Source organism: Lynx canadensis, chromosome F2 (genome assembly GCF_007474595.2).
Source record: "Lynx canadensis isolate LIC74 chromosome F2, mLynCan4.pri.v2, whole genome shotgun sequence".
NCBI classification, from domain to species: Eukaryota; Metazoa; Chordata; class Mammalia; order Carnivora; family Felidae; genus Lynx; species Lynx canadensis.
This window is the reverse complement of record NC_044320.2, coordinates 28,126,354-28,141,816: the sequence shown is the minus strand read 5'-3', so window position 1 is coordinate 28,141,816 and position 15,463 is coordinate 28,126,354.

Below are 15,463 nucleotides of genomic sequence, written 5' to 3'. Positions count from 1 at the left end.
CTATTAAAATTAAATAAATAAAAACATATTTTTTATTATTACTCGTAGGTTTATGGTAATGTCATCCTATCTTGTGCCTTCTGGATGTATGACTTCTTCAATATATGATGTGACATTTCTAGATAATATATTTCCTTTGTTTTTAAAATGTGGTCAAAAATTGATTGCTTTATTTTAATTCTTATTCCCCAACACCCTGCCACTGACTTGAAGTTTATGCATTTTATTTTTTATTAGTTTTGAAGTTAATGTTAAAATATGAACTGTACTTTATTTATCTATACCTTATTTAACAATGATTAATCACAATTAGTCATTTTACTTTTCTCTTCCCTCCCCCACCCAATATCAAGTTCTGTGTAACAGTGCAAACCTGTCACTGCCTTCTTGTCCTACATCTGAAGTTGTAGGTTGAGTTCTACAGTTTGTTTTTCCTGAAAACTCTGCCTAATATTGATTCACTTCCTGGTACACATTGTTAAAATGGGGTTTGTAAGCTCACATTCACCAGGGCATTATCTGAGAGAATTCTGCGAGGTTAAGACGAGGATGTGTTCTTCCAAAGGATATTTTAGTTGGTGTCTTGGCAAGGCTCTTACCAGCCTGGAATGGCTTTAACAGTAACTTCTCAGCATTGAGTTTCTGGACAACACAGATTGTGACAATTTGATACCAACGTACATCAGGATAGACTTGTGTTATGAATTCCTATGGGGGGACTCTTTTTTCTACTTGGAGTTTAAATCAATCAGATAAATGTTTCTTCTCCTTCTTCCTAGTCTCTCCTCTTTGCTAAGAATGCCTTTCAACAGCTCCGTCCTTATGTAGAAGTGAGTTACGGTTCTAGTTCCACATACAGCCCTGCTCCCCTTTCTCCATCAGACTCTCCTTGTTTTTAAGACTAGCAGATGCTCCCTGAATAACCCAAACTTTTGGACCACTTGTCTCTCAGTGTTTCACTTTCCTCTCTTGTTTTGGGGTCCATAGATATAGGTAAGAATTAAATAAGAAAGTTTTAAATGCATTAATGACCAGCTGTCCAAACACTTCATTTTAAAGTGTATTTATTTATTTTGAGAGAGAGAGAAAGAGTGAACACGAGCAAGGGAGGGGCAGAGAGAGAGGGAGACAGAGAATCCCAAGCAGGGGATGCAGATCTGGATCTCAGGAACTGTGACATTTTGACCTGAGCCCAAAACCAAGAGTTGGATGCTTAACCAACTGAGCCACCCAGGCACCCCTAAACACTTCATTTTTTAGCCAATCACAATGAAGAGCAGAACTGTTGAGTTTTGCTGACTCAACCCACGTACAGATGTTTGTATGATGGGGAAGTAATTGGGACACTGTTGGTAATGTTAATGGGCAACATTTATAACATTTCTGGCACATAATGCACACTCAAAAGAGTCCCCTCCCCCATCTGTTGTCATCTCTCCATCGCCCAATGTTTTCTGTTTGTGAGCAGCAACAGTAAAGCAAAGACTAGAATTCAAGAGCACCACCCTTGTCCAATTTTCTTTGTAAGACTGATAACAAATAATAGGTTTTCTTCTTTTTTCATAGTATATTTCTAAGCCCCCAGAGAAATCACAAGTCTAGTGTTAATAATTCATTAACATAGAACTTGCCCTAGCTCCTGTTAGGCTGTTAGACTAATTGGAATGAGAACCAATCACATTTTGCATTACCTGAGAATAGCTATAATTTAAAAATATATGTATCTAAATGTAATTTAAAATTTTTTAATCTTACACTTAAGTACTTGACACACTGAACTTGTAGCAATAAGACTGTACAGCAAAAAATGTAATATGGTAGTATAGGTACCTGATTGTTATTCTAAATTGTACACAAATTCATAGTTAATGAAAAATGGTATAACAAAGGCATTGTATAAGCTGTTTTTCTTTCCTTATTTAAAAGTCTCCCCTGTCTTAGCTGAACAAGCTGCAACTTAAAGATAGAGTTGAATTGTATGATTGGATTCTCTTTTTAATTGCTCTGTGACAGACTTCACAGAACCATGTCAAATTTGAGAAGAGTTACAAAAGAGAGTTTCACCTGAGTTGTACCCGTCATAAAGAGAGCTGTTGAAACATGGATAATGGGCGTGTGCCCTGGGTTTCTTTGATTTAATTGCCTGAGGTCTTCTCTGTAGTAATATGTCTGGCTAAGGTTTGCAGAGTGAAAGTTGCTAGACTGTAGAGCTATTTAATAAAAACCTTTCTGACTGACTTTCAAGATACTCAGCCTCCCCAAAGACAGGAAAGCCTAGTTTGAAAGCAAAAAAAAAAAAAAAATAGATTAATTGATCTTCATGTGAAACTTTCTAGATAACTAGGCAGATATTAACCTTTCTGAAAATTCAGAGTTAAATCCTCTCTGCTTGAAATATGCTGTTTTTATAAAGCTAACCGTCCACGAAATGAACTTGAATATTATGGAGTACAAACAAGGAGATGATTATTTTTATCTTCAACTTTATTAACACAGTTTATTAGAGGTCCTGGCTCTGGTACAAGGAGTGCTGAGTGAGGTACTACAGGGAATTACAAGAGAGAAAGTCGTTCTGCCCAACTAGGTTTTTAGTCCTAAGAAAGACCTCTGGAAAGCCTGAGAAAGGGGAGCTAACTTTACTGAGCCAAGGGAATTTAAAAGGAAATAACCACCCTGTTTTTGCTGTAATTGGTCCCTTTGAGGCTAGCTTTGCCTGAAGCAGATATAATTTCAAAAGGAAGTGGATAACCCACTTGGGTCCTTCTTTAAAGATCTGAGGGGAAACATGGGATTAAAGATTGGGGACATATTCCTTGGAGCTTTTTCCTGTCATTGAGGTAGGATCTCTGTTTAGCTCATGGGATATCTTGGACTTTTCTTGAATCTTTTATTTTCACATTTTATCACTTTCCTGAGTTTGCTGAGTCCAGTTGTATAAATATCTGAACAGTGACTTTTAAACCTTATGCTTGCTAATGATGATAAGGAAGGACAATTCCAAATACACACAGAACATAGTATATCTGTATCTCTCTATGCATGTCTACACATCTGTCTATTAAATATAAGTGAGTTATTATCAATTGTTGCTTAGAACAATGCAATTACTTCTGAAATTAAATGATTTCTTTCCTTCCAGAAAATCATGAAAGTAAAATAAAGATTCATTAAATACCTATCTAATAAAGAGAAATATGCCAGATATTATTAAGGATACAAACATGAAGGCATGCTCCATGGCTATGAAGTACTTACGATATGATAATGGACACAAAATAACTTTAACATATGACAGAAGTTGATGAGTGCCACAAGAAAGAAATAAGGAAAATTCTGTATTAATTTAGAATGAATGGTGTTTCTTAAATTTTGAGTATCAGAATCTCTGGGACCTTGGAAATTATGCAAATTCATATCTCCCCTCTTCTAGGATGGACCTAGAATTTGCCATGTTAATTCTGTCTCCATGTGATTATAATGATTTGTCTGCAGAACACAATTGCAGAAACATCTGCAATAAGTATAAATATTATTTATGGCTAAGGATGATGAAGAAAAACAGTCTTCATGGAGAATTTATGACTTCTGTTGGCTCTCAAAACTAGAATTTTGACAGAATGGAGATAGAGAGAAAGGACAATCCAGGTGATAGAAATAGTATCAAGAAAGGCATGAGGGACTTATTCTCAGAGACTGCCCCTGAAACAGATAGTAGAAAAGCAGAGATGTATGGACTTCGGGGTCATCCAATAATTAGTATTCTAAAGTGCCCAATGGAACATGACTACACTGACTTTTTTGTTAACTTCTTTTGTTTTGGAAAAAGAAATGGGATGGGAGAGGTCACGGGAGGAGTGGATGGCAATCACTGATGAAAATATAGCTTGTCTGAGCTGCGTTATCCAAGTGAATATTGTTAAGAAAATATTTAACATCTCGCTGTCTTTGCAGGTATGTTTGTAAGATGGAGATGATGTCTTTCTACCTGTGGTGCTCTGTCTCCTTCATTAGGGAGAACAAGATTTTATTGGTCAGGCAGCCTATCAGTGAAGAGTGCTCATTTGCTTGTCTTCTTTTAAGCTCAGGAACTGCTCTTGCTGTGGATTTGCTTCTGTCCTAAAAGGAAGCATAGCATCAAGTAATAGGTTAAATGGATTAAATAAGTGAACATTTGCAAATTACTCTGACAGTGGTCGTTAATGTAAAATAAACAATGGGACAAAACAAAGCAAAAAGAAATTTCTTGGTTTCTGTCTATTTCTCTTTAGAATTATGTAAACTGCTGCCTGAACTAAATTCAATTCTTGCTACCATGCATTTTCCTTCAGTTCTTAATCCATTTTCAAGTTCCTGCTTTTGGTTCAACCCTAGCTTCTGGCAGTGAAACTTCGCCTACTTCAGTATTCCTGAAACCTGCTCACATTAACTCTTTAAATATATAAAGAAAGGAGTTCTAATTTTATACCTACAGCCTTCCTTGGTTCCACTTTGTTGGCTCAGAGAGAGAGGTTAGTTATGAACTTTTTTCTATTGTTTCACATTTCTGGCTCCACTAATGGCCCTTAGCATCTATGCTGGATATTTTCCGTTTCCTCCTCCAGATGCACACTCCTAACTCCATGTCTGTGTCCTAGTCTCCGACCTTTATAGACTGCAGCACCAGGCTTTTCTGTCCTTTCGTTTGGGCAATAGAAAGTCCTTGCAAGGGACCAGAGTGTACCTCACTGAATGTCCTCAACAAAGGAGAGCTTATATGAGTCAAAGAGACAGTACTGTACACATTTCTAGAAGAAAAAAAAGATTGTTAAATGTTGCGTTTTATTCAGTGCGATTTGGGAGTTCTTTTCCTCAGCCTTCCCTCCATCTCTCATGGATCTGCTCTGTTGGTATAATCCACGGAACTTGAGCCTGTCCCTACACAAAAGAGCTCCCTAACTTTAGAAGGTGCAGCAGAAGAACCTAAGGATGTTCCTGAGAAAAAAAAATAACTTTGCAGAAGCATCTTGAGCCAACTCCACTTTTTTTTCTTATATCCATCTTTTCACGCCCGATGGGGAAAAGTCAGCATATGGAGCTAGCTTACTTTTCAGAAAGGGCAAATTTGTTACCTGCACCATTACTCTACATGATAATCCCCATGCTAATCAAATGGCAAGGTTTTTTCTAAACCACCTTCTTCATCAGCATCCTTCCCAATACAACATTCCGAACAGCCACTCCCAATCTGTCAGAGTTGGTATTCAAGATGAAGTGTATTTTTCATCCCTTCTAAGAATAGAGGGACCAAAAGAGCTCCCAAATTCATCCATGGTGTAGTTTCGCTCACCACAGAAGGAAGATTATATATGAATTTGGAGCCATCATCCTAACCAATAACAAAGTTTTCCTTTTTTACAATTTTGGAGAAATGTTGGGTTAAGTTAAACAGCTTAAGCAGTCAATTTAGAATCTTGTATATGCAAATATGCATTACTCATCTCCAACAGATGAGAGCAGTCTGTAGCTTGAATTAATCAGATTATTTTGGTTGTGAGTGAGGGAACTCCAGGTGGAATGAGTTCAGTAGGGGAAAGACGATTTATGGATATCAAACTATAGAAATACATAACAAAAGTGAGCAGTGGTTCAAAGCAGATGTGGAACCAAGGAGAGGGATAGTGTAAGGTTTTTTTTTTCCCATATCTTATTTCTGCTTCTATCAGTTTTATTCTTTACTCTTTTTAGACTGGCTTTTTCTCTGTGTCAGGGAACATTCCACTAACATATCCAAACTAATAACTCAAGACTTCGCAAAAAAAAAAAAAAAAAAAAAAAAAAAAAAAAAAAAAAAGAGGGAGAGAGAGAGAGAGAGCGCGTGAGAGAGAGAGATTGCTCCATTTTAGTTTGTTTTTGTTTTTGTTTTTCCAGTTAAAAGAAGAAAAGAAGGAAGCCCACAATGGGCTTAGTTTGGGATATGCCCTGGAAGTGGAATGTTATAATGGTCAGCCCCTAGATCCATAGTGGTCAAAGCTTAGAAATGAAGAGTTCAAAATCGAAAAACAAAGTGCTTTTGGAAAGAGCAAATGTTATAGGACAAAATTTGTTTGATGATTGAATCCTTTTATTGTGCAGAATATCTTGCAAGGATCTCTAGTCTGCTAAATATCCTCTAGAAAATATTGGTTAGCTTTTTTAAAAATTTATTTATATATATTGAGAGAGACAGCATGAGTGGGGGAGGGACAGACAGAGAGGGAGAAAGAGAATCCCAAGCAGGCTCTACACTGCTAGTGTGGACCCTGATGCAAGACTTGAACTCACGGACTGTGAGATCATGACCAGAGTTGAAACCCAGCCTCGGATGCTTAACTGACTGAGCCACCCAGATACCCCAAAAATGTTGGTTAATATTAAAGATAGCTTCCAAAATATTGAAACGGTAGCACATGGCTTCTAGAGAAAGCATGCATTCTGAATTCTGGCTATATTCAATACAGCTGTTCTCAGCCAAGCACAGCAGTGCATTTTCATAGTTCCTTAAGCAAAATTTTCATGCTCTTTTGTCATTTTGTTACTTTGTAATATTTTTATTGATTATCAATTCATTTCTACTTACACATATTTCACCAAAACTTTTGGCAATGTTGAAATTGCTTAGATTGTGGGAAACTCACTGCCTAGTGAACACTTAAATGTCTTTAAGCTTTTATACAAAGTTATTTTACAAATCTGGGAAAACTGCAAGTCCTGCAAATTGTCATTTTGGTATGTGTGTGCACATGAAGTGTGTGTCTGTATGTGTGCATAGATGTGCATGTGTGTGTTGGGGCTATGCTGTGTACAGAAACTGAGGTCATATAACTCAATCAACAAATTCTGTCATAGATCACAGAGAAAGACGGAGTCACAAAATAGGGCTTGGGAATTAGGAACAACCTACAGATTATCCTATCTGTGTGAATCCTATTGTTACTGATGAGAGTGTGTTGTTTTGGTGACCATAACTATGTTCTGTAGTAGATGATCTGTCATGGTGAAAAAAAAAATCATTTTTCTCCATTAGTTATTTCTGCCTTACTTTTCAGGGAATTTGTATATCGATTCCTAAATTGTGGTGCCTGAATTGTCAACACTGTTTTCCACTGGTTATTCCAAAATAAGAATCAAACCACAGTTATGCAAATGCATACACATTTGAGAATTAAAGAGTTTATCCTTTGGGATTAAGAATGGGCTGAATGAAAAAGCAAATCCAAAATATTAGTGACTTAAATAAAATAGAGCTTGATTCTCTATTTGAATTAAATCCACAGACAAACAGTCCTGGTCAGATGTGAATGTTTCATACTCAGGAAAGGTCCTTTTCTCCTTCTATCCATTATTACTTTCAGGAGTTCTATTTTCATGGTACAAATTGAATTTCAGACAGTAAAAAAAAGACCTTCTATCTTTAAAGAGGGTTCTCAATGGCGTGCCTAAGTGGCTCAGTTGGTTAAGCATCTGACTTTGTCTCAGGTCATGATCTCATAGTTTGAGTCCCACAGCGGGCTCTGTGCTGACAGTTCAGAGCCTGAAGCCTGCTTCAGATCCTGTGTCTCCCTCTCTCTCTACTCCTCCTCTGCTCATACTCTGTCTCTCAAAAAACAAATAATAAAAAAAAATTAAAGCGGTTCTCAAGAACTGTTATCCAACAATTCTACTTTAGTGACTCTGCTCAGAACTTACTCCCATATTCTCATCATTGACCCCCTTCATTATTTATTTACTGGCCAAATAAACATTTTACACCCTATGCAAGACCTAAAATATTGACAATAAATTATAACTTACATAATTGTCAAAGCCAATTCACTGTAGTCCAGTCGGTCCCTGACTGAAAAAATTGGTGCGTCTTGATGCTTACAACTAAGGTTAGTCCCCAGACCATGGTGAATTTACCTAGGAAATATTGTGCAAGGATGCTTCCTAAATCCAGCCAATAGGATTTTTTTCTGGTGACATCTCCACTTCTAAATAACACTCTTAAAATTTCAATATTTCATAATCTTCAGGGTTGCATATGCCAACTTTGTAACCAGTTTATCTAAATTTACAACACACATTTGAGATGACCAAGATAGTTATTTCCAAAGGAACAAAACAAATATATATAGGCATTTATAGATAAATTGATTGTATATAGGACAAAATATCTAATTCTGAAAGGAGAAGTAACTTGGATAAGTGAGTGATAAGCTAGTTAGAAAGTTATTGTGATTTTTGAGATAGTAGTTTTACTAGTTTTTATTTTCTGCAGTTCAAAAGTGAAATAGAAGTTTATTAATTATTCTGATAATTTCATGATGTCAGCCTTCAGATTAGTGTTCAAATATTTGGATGCTAATAGATTTAGCATATTCCAAATAATGTGGATATAATTGAAAGATCCCTATTTTTCCTCCCAGTACATTGATCTTGGGCTTTTAGGGTAGATTTGTACTTACAAGTTTCTTTTCGATGTGCAATTATCTTTAAAGAACTTTCCTTTTTCTTTTTTGAAATAGCTGTATGACATTTATCTTAGAAGTCAGATGAATTAAGATTAATTGAGGTTTGAGAATTAGAGGATTTAGAGCATAGATTGAATGACTGAAGACATCTGTAGGTAGTAATTTCTGACTTGAATTATGGTTCTGAGTATTGAAAACTGGCAGGTGATGTAAATTCAACATGTGAGTAAAGGAGAAAGAAAGAGCATAAGCAAATGTAAAATCAATTCCAGAAGTGTGAAAAACATATTCATGGAAGAGGTTGACAAAACTTATTATAAGTTGTAGAAATCCACGAATCATAAATTAAGACAGTGTAAAATGTTCAAACATCTCTGGCTGTAGCTTACATTGAAAATACAATCCAACCTTAGGACAGTTAGCTGCCAATTCAGAAAATATTCTTTCACTTGAGGACAGGGATAACCAAAAAAATTTTTAAAAGCATCTCCTCCCTTCAGGAGGATGTTTGCATGTATGGGGGCTGGAAGACTATAGCTGTGTAAAGATGGGACATCTTCCCATGAAGCAGACATGAAATTTGCCCTGATAAAAGGTCTATGATTTTTAAAAGTGAACATTACTGTTGCAAATGGGCTCTTTTGCACATTCAGCAAATGTCAATGATCTCTTGATAAATATTCAGTTTCTGGTGTTTAAAAGGAGGTAGGAATTGGGGCATCTGGGTGGTTCAGCCTATTAAGCTTCCAATTCTTGATTTCGGCTCACTTCATGATCTCATGGTTTGTGAGATGGAGTCCCGTGTCAGGCTCTGTCCTGACAGTGCAGAGCCTGATTAGGATTCCCTGTCTCCCTCTCTCTCTCTGCCCCTCCATGTTCTCTCTCCTCTCTCTCTTTCTATCTCTCAAAAATAAATAAATGAACCTTAAAAATAAACAAATAAAGGAAGTGGGAATGCATTTCTTATGCATCATATGGTAGTATCAAAAAAGGCAAATACTGCCTAATGTACAGAGATTTAATAGCAAGAATGCACAAAACAGTCTTATGACCTATTCAGTATTTCTCTCCCTTTCATATTTTCACTGGAAGTTTGTGTAAAGATTCATAGAATCTTCAGGATAAAACTGGCCAACCTTATAGTGAGTCAAGTATACGTTCCCTGTGAGTTTAGATGCAGGAATTTATCAGTTTGCAATTACTATAATAACACTACATAATAGACACAACATTTGAGTGGCATAAAAAAAACTAAAACATAAATATTTAGCTCAAGTTTTTTTCGTATTGGCATGAGGAGGTGGGGGGATTGGCTGGCTGGCTCTTCTTTAAGCTATGGCTGGGCCTAGCTCTTTGCAAAGATATAATTTGGTCCAGGGACCAGGAAATTAGAGAAGCAGCTACCTGGGGAAAGCTCATCATATGGAAATGATAGAGGCAGAAGCTGGCAAGCCCAACTGCACTAGTGTTTTTTAAGCCTTTGGTTATGTAACTCACACTAATATTCTACTGGCTAAAGCAAGACATGGCCAAATCAAAGGGGTGGAGAAACATATTCCTCTTTAGTTAGAGAAACAGCAAAGTCAAATGGTAAAAGAGGTGGTGGGCATAGGGAAAGGTGAAAACTTGGAGCCATTAAAGCAATCTAGCCCAAGGACCAATAAGGTTATAGAACTCAAGAACTGCATGCCCTACTTGCAAATTTTTATACCTAATATTAGAAAGTGAGACCTTGGGGCACCTGGGTGGCTCAGCTGGTTAAGCATCCAACTGTGGCTCAGGACATGATCTCATGGCTTGTGAGTTCAACCTCCACATCGGCCTCTTTGCTGACAGCTCAGAGCCTGGAGGCTGTTTTGGATTCTGTGTCTCTGTCTCTCTCTGCCCCTCCCTCTGTCTCTTTCTCTCAGAAATAAATAAATATTAAGAAAAAATAAAAAAGAAAGAAAATGAGACCTTTACTGTCTTCCTAATCAAACACTTTTTTTGACCATCTTTTGATGTTATTGCTTCTAACATCCTCTTGCTAATGAACAAACGTTCTGGTTGTAGGTTTCCACAATGATGTCAGAAATGTTGAATAATACTATTCAGAGTAATGATACCTGCTTAAGGTCCTTTGTGAACTGTCGAAATAATCTTAGTGATGCTGACACACATATGTCACATCCTTTATGCTGCAATATGTTCAATATGAGCTGACACACAGACAATACAAGAACCACAAGACTTTACAATGAAGTGATACCTCCTGGGTTTTGTAGGGCAGTCCCACCTAAGTTCTAGGAAACTGGTCCTCAATTTTAAATTGTAGATGCTTGGTTGAAGAGAATTTCAGGCTTTTTAATAACTTGTACTGAGTAGAATTATATTTCCCAGTACACTATTTCCTGAAATTCCTCTCCATAGTTTTTTGCTTTTTTTTTCCCCCTCACTTGGCCTTAAATACCTGGTGTTAGCCATTCTTGAAGTGTGACCACTTGACATTATCAATTGGTTAACAACTAGCCTAGAAACAACCGCAAAGTTTTAAAAACCATTGGTAAAGTCAGAACTACATAAAATTTATTCTAATAAAAAATTTACCCTGGAGGGAAACAGAAATTCTATCCCAGCTAGTTAGCTAGAAATTGAAAAGGTGAGGAGATCAATCTCTTAGAAATGAGTGGCAATTCTTGACTGCAATCATCGGAAAGGAGAAATTTGAGTAAGTTGAAAAAATATTCACATGAAAATTGCTCTCCTGATGCTTCCCAATTCTGGTAGGGGAGGCCAAGCAGGCAATCATGCAAGGAAAGCTAATTGCCTATGAGGCTTGCAGCAGAAGAATAAGCCAGAGGGAAATCATTGGATTGGAATCCAAATATAAGTTTTCAGAAAGGAAATTAGTGAATGATAATAAAGTCAAACACAGGGAAAGAAAGCCTGTAAAATGCTACTAAAATGATAACAGACCACTTGGAATGTTTCTAAATATAAGAAAACTACGCCCTTAAATTATATACCACTATTTGTATACTATTACATCTTTTAATGGACAAAATGAGGCTACTGTTAATTTGAGTAATAAAGATGAGAAGCAAAGCATCTATTAGAATCTGTGGAGTGAAGGTATGAATCATAAAACATCAGAATTTCTTTGAAGAGAGGGGTGTGGCAATTATTATTTGATCGATTAAGGAACATAAAACTATGTGTAGTATTTCTGAACAGTAGGGAAGTCATTACAATGTATCTCTAAAGAAAAAGTATGCTAAAGTTTTTTAACAGAATGTGTGAGAAGTCCCTGAAGTTCATGGGCTTTTTCCAAAAGCTCTACAAATTATTAGTGAAATATTAGGTATATTTATTGCAGAGTATTTTTTTATTTTGTCTTGAAGATACCTTAAATTCTTTTGACTCTTATCTTAAAAAATAAAAGAAACAAGTGATTGTAAGCTAACATTATTTTTAATCTATAAAAATAAATTCTAAGAGGCAAAAGTTATTTCCTATTATTTCAAACATCAAAATGTTTAATTAAATAAAATAAAATAAATAAAATAAAATAAAATATACAGGCTTTGTGTATGTGGTGACATAAGATAAAGAATATATACAGTATATACTACAATCAATAAAATTTATAATTAGAAACTTCAATGTCATCTACTTTAACCACTTCATATAAATATGGGGAAAGCACTCTTAGATAAATTAAGTACTTTGCACAAGTCAGAATTTGCAATTAGATATTAAATCTTTGGCCTCCTAGTCAAGTGCTCCAAAATTCCCAATACCATTCTAACAAGAGAGAAAAATTTCATACAGATATTAAATGAAATATAAAAGTCTTAGCTGATTGCAAACTGAGAAATATTCTTGTAAATATTCTCTGGAGCAAAAATGAAAGCAAAATAAAAATTTTTAACTACCTAAAGAACAATAAAAGTGTAGCACTTTATATTAAAACATGTAAGACAAAGCTACAACATTATTCTGAAGAAATATATAATTTAAATACCCCCAAAGCTAAAGAAACACACCACAATTTAAAAACTAGAGTCACTCATTTTAAAGATTTAGGGAAACAACAATAAAGTGAAACAAATTTATAGAATTAGAAAACACACTTGGAAATGGGTTTAATTGAAGAAAATCAAAGAATAGATAAATTCTGAAGCTGGTTCTTAGAAAACAACAACAACAAAAAAAACAACAAAACTTACATAGTGACTAATTAAAAAATAAGAAACCTGTAAAGGTTTAGGTATGAGTTTGGAAATATAACTGTGTAAAAGAAATTAAAATAAATTGTAGAATCTATGAAACAATGAAGAATTTAAACTTCTAGAGAAAAGAAATTATTAAAAAAATTTTTCTTATTTTACATTTATTCATTTCTGATAGAAACAGAACACAAGTGGGGGAGGGGCAGAGAGAGAAGGAGACACAGAATCCGAAGCAGGCTTCAGGCTCCGAGCTGTCAGCCCAGAGCCCGTTGCGGGGCTCGAACCCACAAACCACGAGATCATGACCTGAGCCCAAGTCAGACACTTAATCGACTGAGCCACCCTGATGCCCTGAAAAGAAATTATTTTAAGGTAAAATGTAAATTTGTCAAATTTGGCCCAAGAAGAAGTTAAGATTTGAATACATTTCTTATCAATGAAGAAGTAAAAATGAGGGTTAAAAAGTTAATGTTTTATACCTGAATATTAAATAACTTTTAAAGAACAGGAAGTGTCAGTGCTGTTGAAAATGTTCCATAAGTATAAAAAGATGAAAATTTTCACAGTTTCTATTTATGAAACTAGGGTAAGTTTAATATAGATTTTCTTAAGATAACTAAAATAGACCAATTTTTCATATGAATATAGATGCAAATATTCTAATATGTTAACCAATATAACTAGTGATATAATGAAGTTTGATTATATCATGACAAATAGTATTTATTGCAGGAAAGCAAGAGCAATTCACTATCAGGAAATTCATCCATTCATGCCGATTTATTGAGTGTTTTTTCTACACCAGGAGCTTCATGATTTTGTTGTGAATTTTACTGCAGGTTGACACATTCCTATCCTTGTTGCTTCCTTTCTAATGAACGATACCAGACCATATAAAGGAAACAACTAACTAAATAATATAATTTTATGGGAATGCAGGCTGGTGCAGCCACTCACTCTGGAAAACAGCATGGAGGTTCCTCAAAAAACTAAAAATAGAACTACCTAACGACCCAGCAATTGCACTACTAGGCATTTATCCATGGGATACAGGTATGCTGTTTTGAAGGGACACATGCACCCCATGTTTATAGCAGCACTATCAACAATATCCAAAGTATGGAAAGAGCCCAAATGTCCATCGATGGATGAATGGATAAAGAAGATGTGGTGTATATATACAATGGAGTATTACTTGGCAATCAAAAAGAATGAAATCTTGCCATTTGCAACTACGTGGATGGAACTGGAGGGTATTATACTAATTGAAATTAGTCAGAGAAAGACAAAAATAATATGACTTCACTCGTATGAGGACTTTAAGAGACAAAACAGATGAACATAAGGGAAGGGAAACAAAAATAATACGAAAACAAGGAGGGGGACAAAACAGAAGAGACTCATAAATATGGAGAACAAACTGAGGGTTACTGGAGGGGTTGTGGGAGGGGGGATGGGCTAAATGGGTAAGGGACACTAAGGAATGTACTCCTGAAATCAGTTATACTATATGCTAACTAATCTGGATGTAAATTTTAAAAAGTAAAAAATAACATAAAAAAAGAAATACATTGAAATTTGGGGAGGTATTTAGAATATACAATCTGAGCAAAGTGAGAATTGTACATTATTTATTCATTAAATTATGCCTTATTTAATAAATGTTAAATGCTAAAAAAAATAATGTAATTTCAGGTAGCAAATAAGGCTATGGAGAAAACAAAAACAAAGTAAGAAACTGAAGTGGACATATACTGAGGCTCGTGTAGAGGCAGTGTTGTTTGAACTCCTCCTCCTCCAAAAAAAGAAAAAATTGATATTCAGGCAAAGATCTGAATGATGTGAGATGCATCCTGTGCAAAGATCTGGAGAAAGTGCTTTCTGAGGTAGAATATCAAGAACTTACATGTAGATGAAACATGATAAGGGGAAGAGTGTCAGGCAATGAGACAGAAGTGGCATTGCCAGCCATGCCAAAGCCAGGCCTTTTAAGTCACAGTGGATTTTATTGTAAGTGTTATGGAAAGCCATTTTCATGTTTTAAGAACAATGGTGATGTAATCTCATTTACATTTAAAAAAATATGGGAGCATTTGGGTGGTTCAGTTAAGCAACTGACTTCAGCTCAGGTCATGATCTCACTGTTTGTGAGTTTGAACCCTATGCCCTGCATCAGGTGCCCCACTCTCAAGGTAGAGCCTGCTTGAGATCCTCTGTTCCTCTCTTTCTCTGCCCCTCCCCTACTCATGTGCGCTCTCTCTCTCTCACTCTCTCTGTCTATTAAAAAAATATTATTCCAGGTGTTTAAAAAAGAAATGAATGAAGGATGACATAGTGACACAATTAAGAGGCTCTTTTTAGTAGTAAGTAAAAAATGAAGATGACTGGGACTAACAAGAGGTATAGGTAGTGGAAGTAGCCGAATTTGACATATGTTTTGAAGAAATTGCAGCAAAGTGTGAATAGTAGATTGATTGGGGGGATGAAAGGAAAAAAAAGAATCAAGGATGATTTGTTGCTGAGTATGTATATACATATGTATATGTACATGTATTTGTTGTTGTTTATGTAAGTGTACATGTGGGGAGGTGGAATGTGCTTCTGACTTGTAATGCAATTTATCGAGATGTGAAGAAAAAGGATAGTATGGGAGACAGTAACATTCATGTTAAAATAATAAGTTTCAGTTTCCAAATTGATTTGCTTACTGTAGGTACTATATATTTCCATATATACTTCAGAAGCAATTTTTAATTTCTACAAAAATTATTTCTAAAACAAATT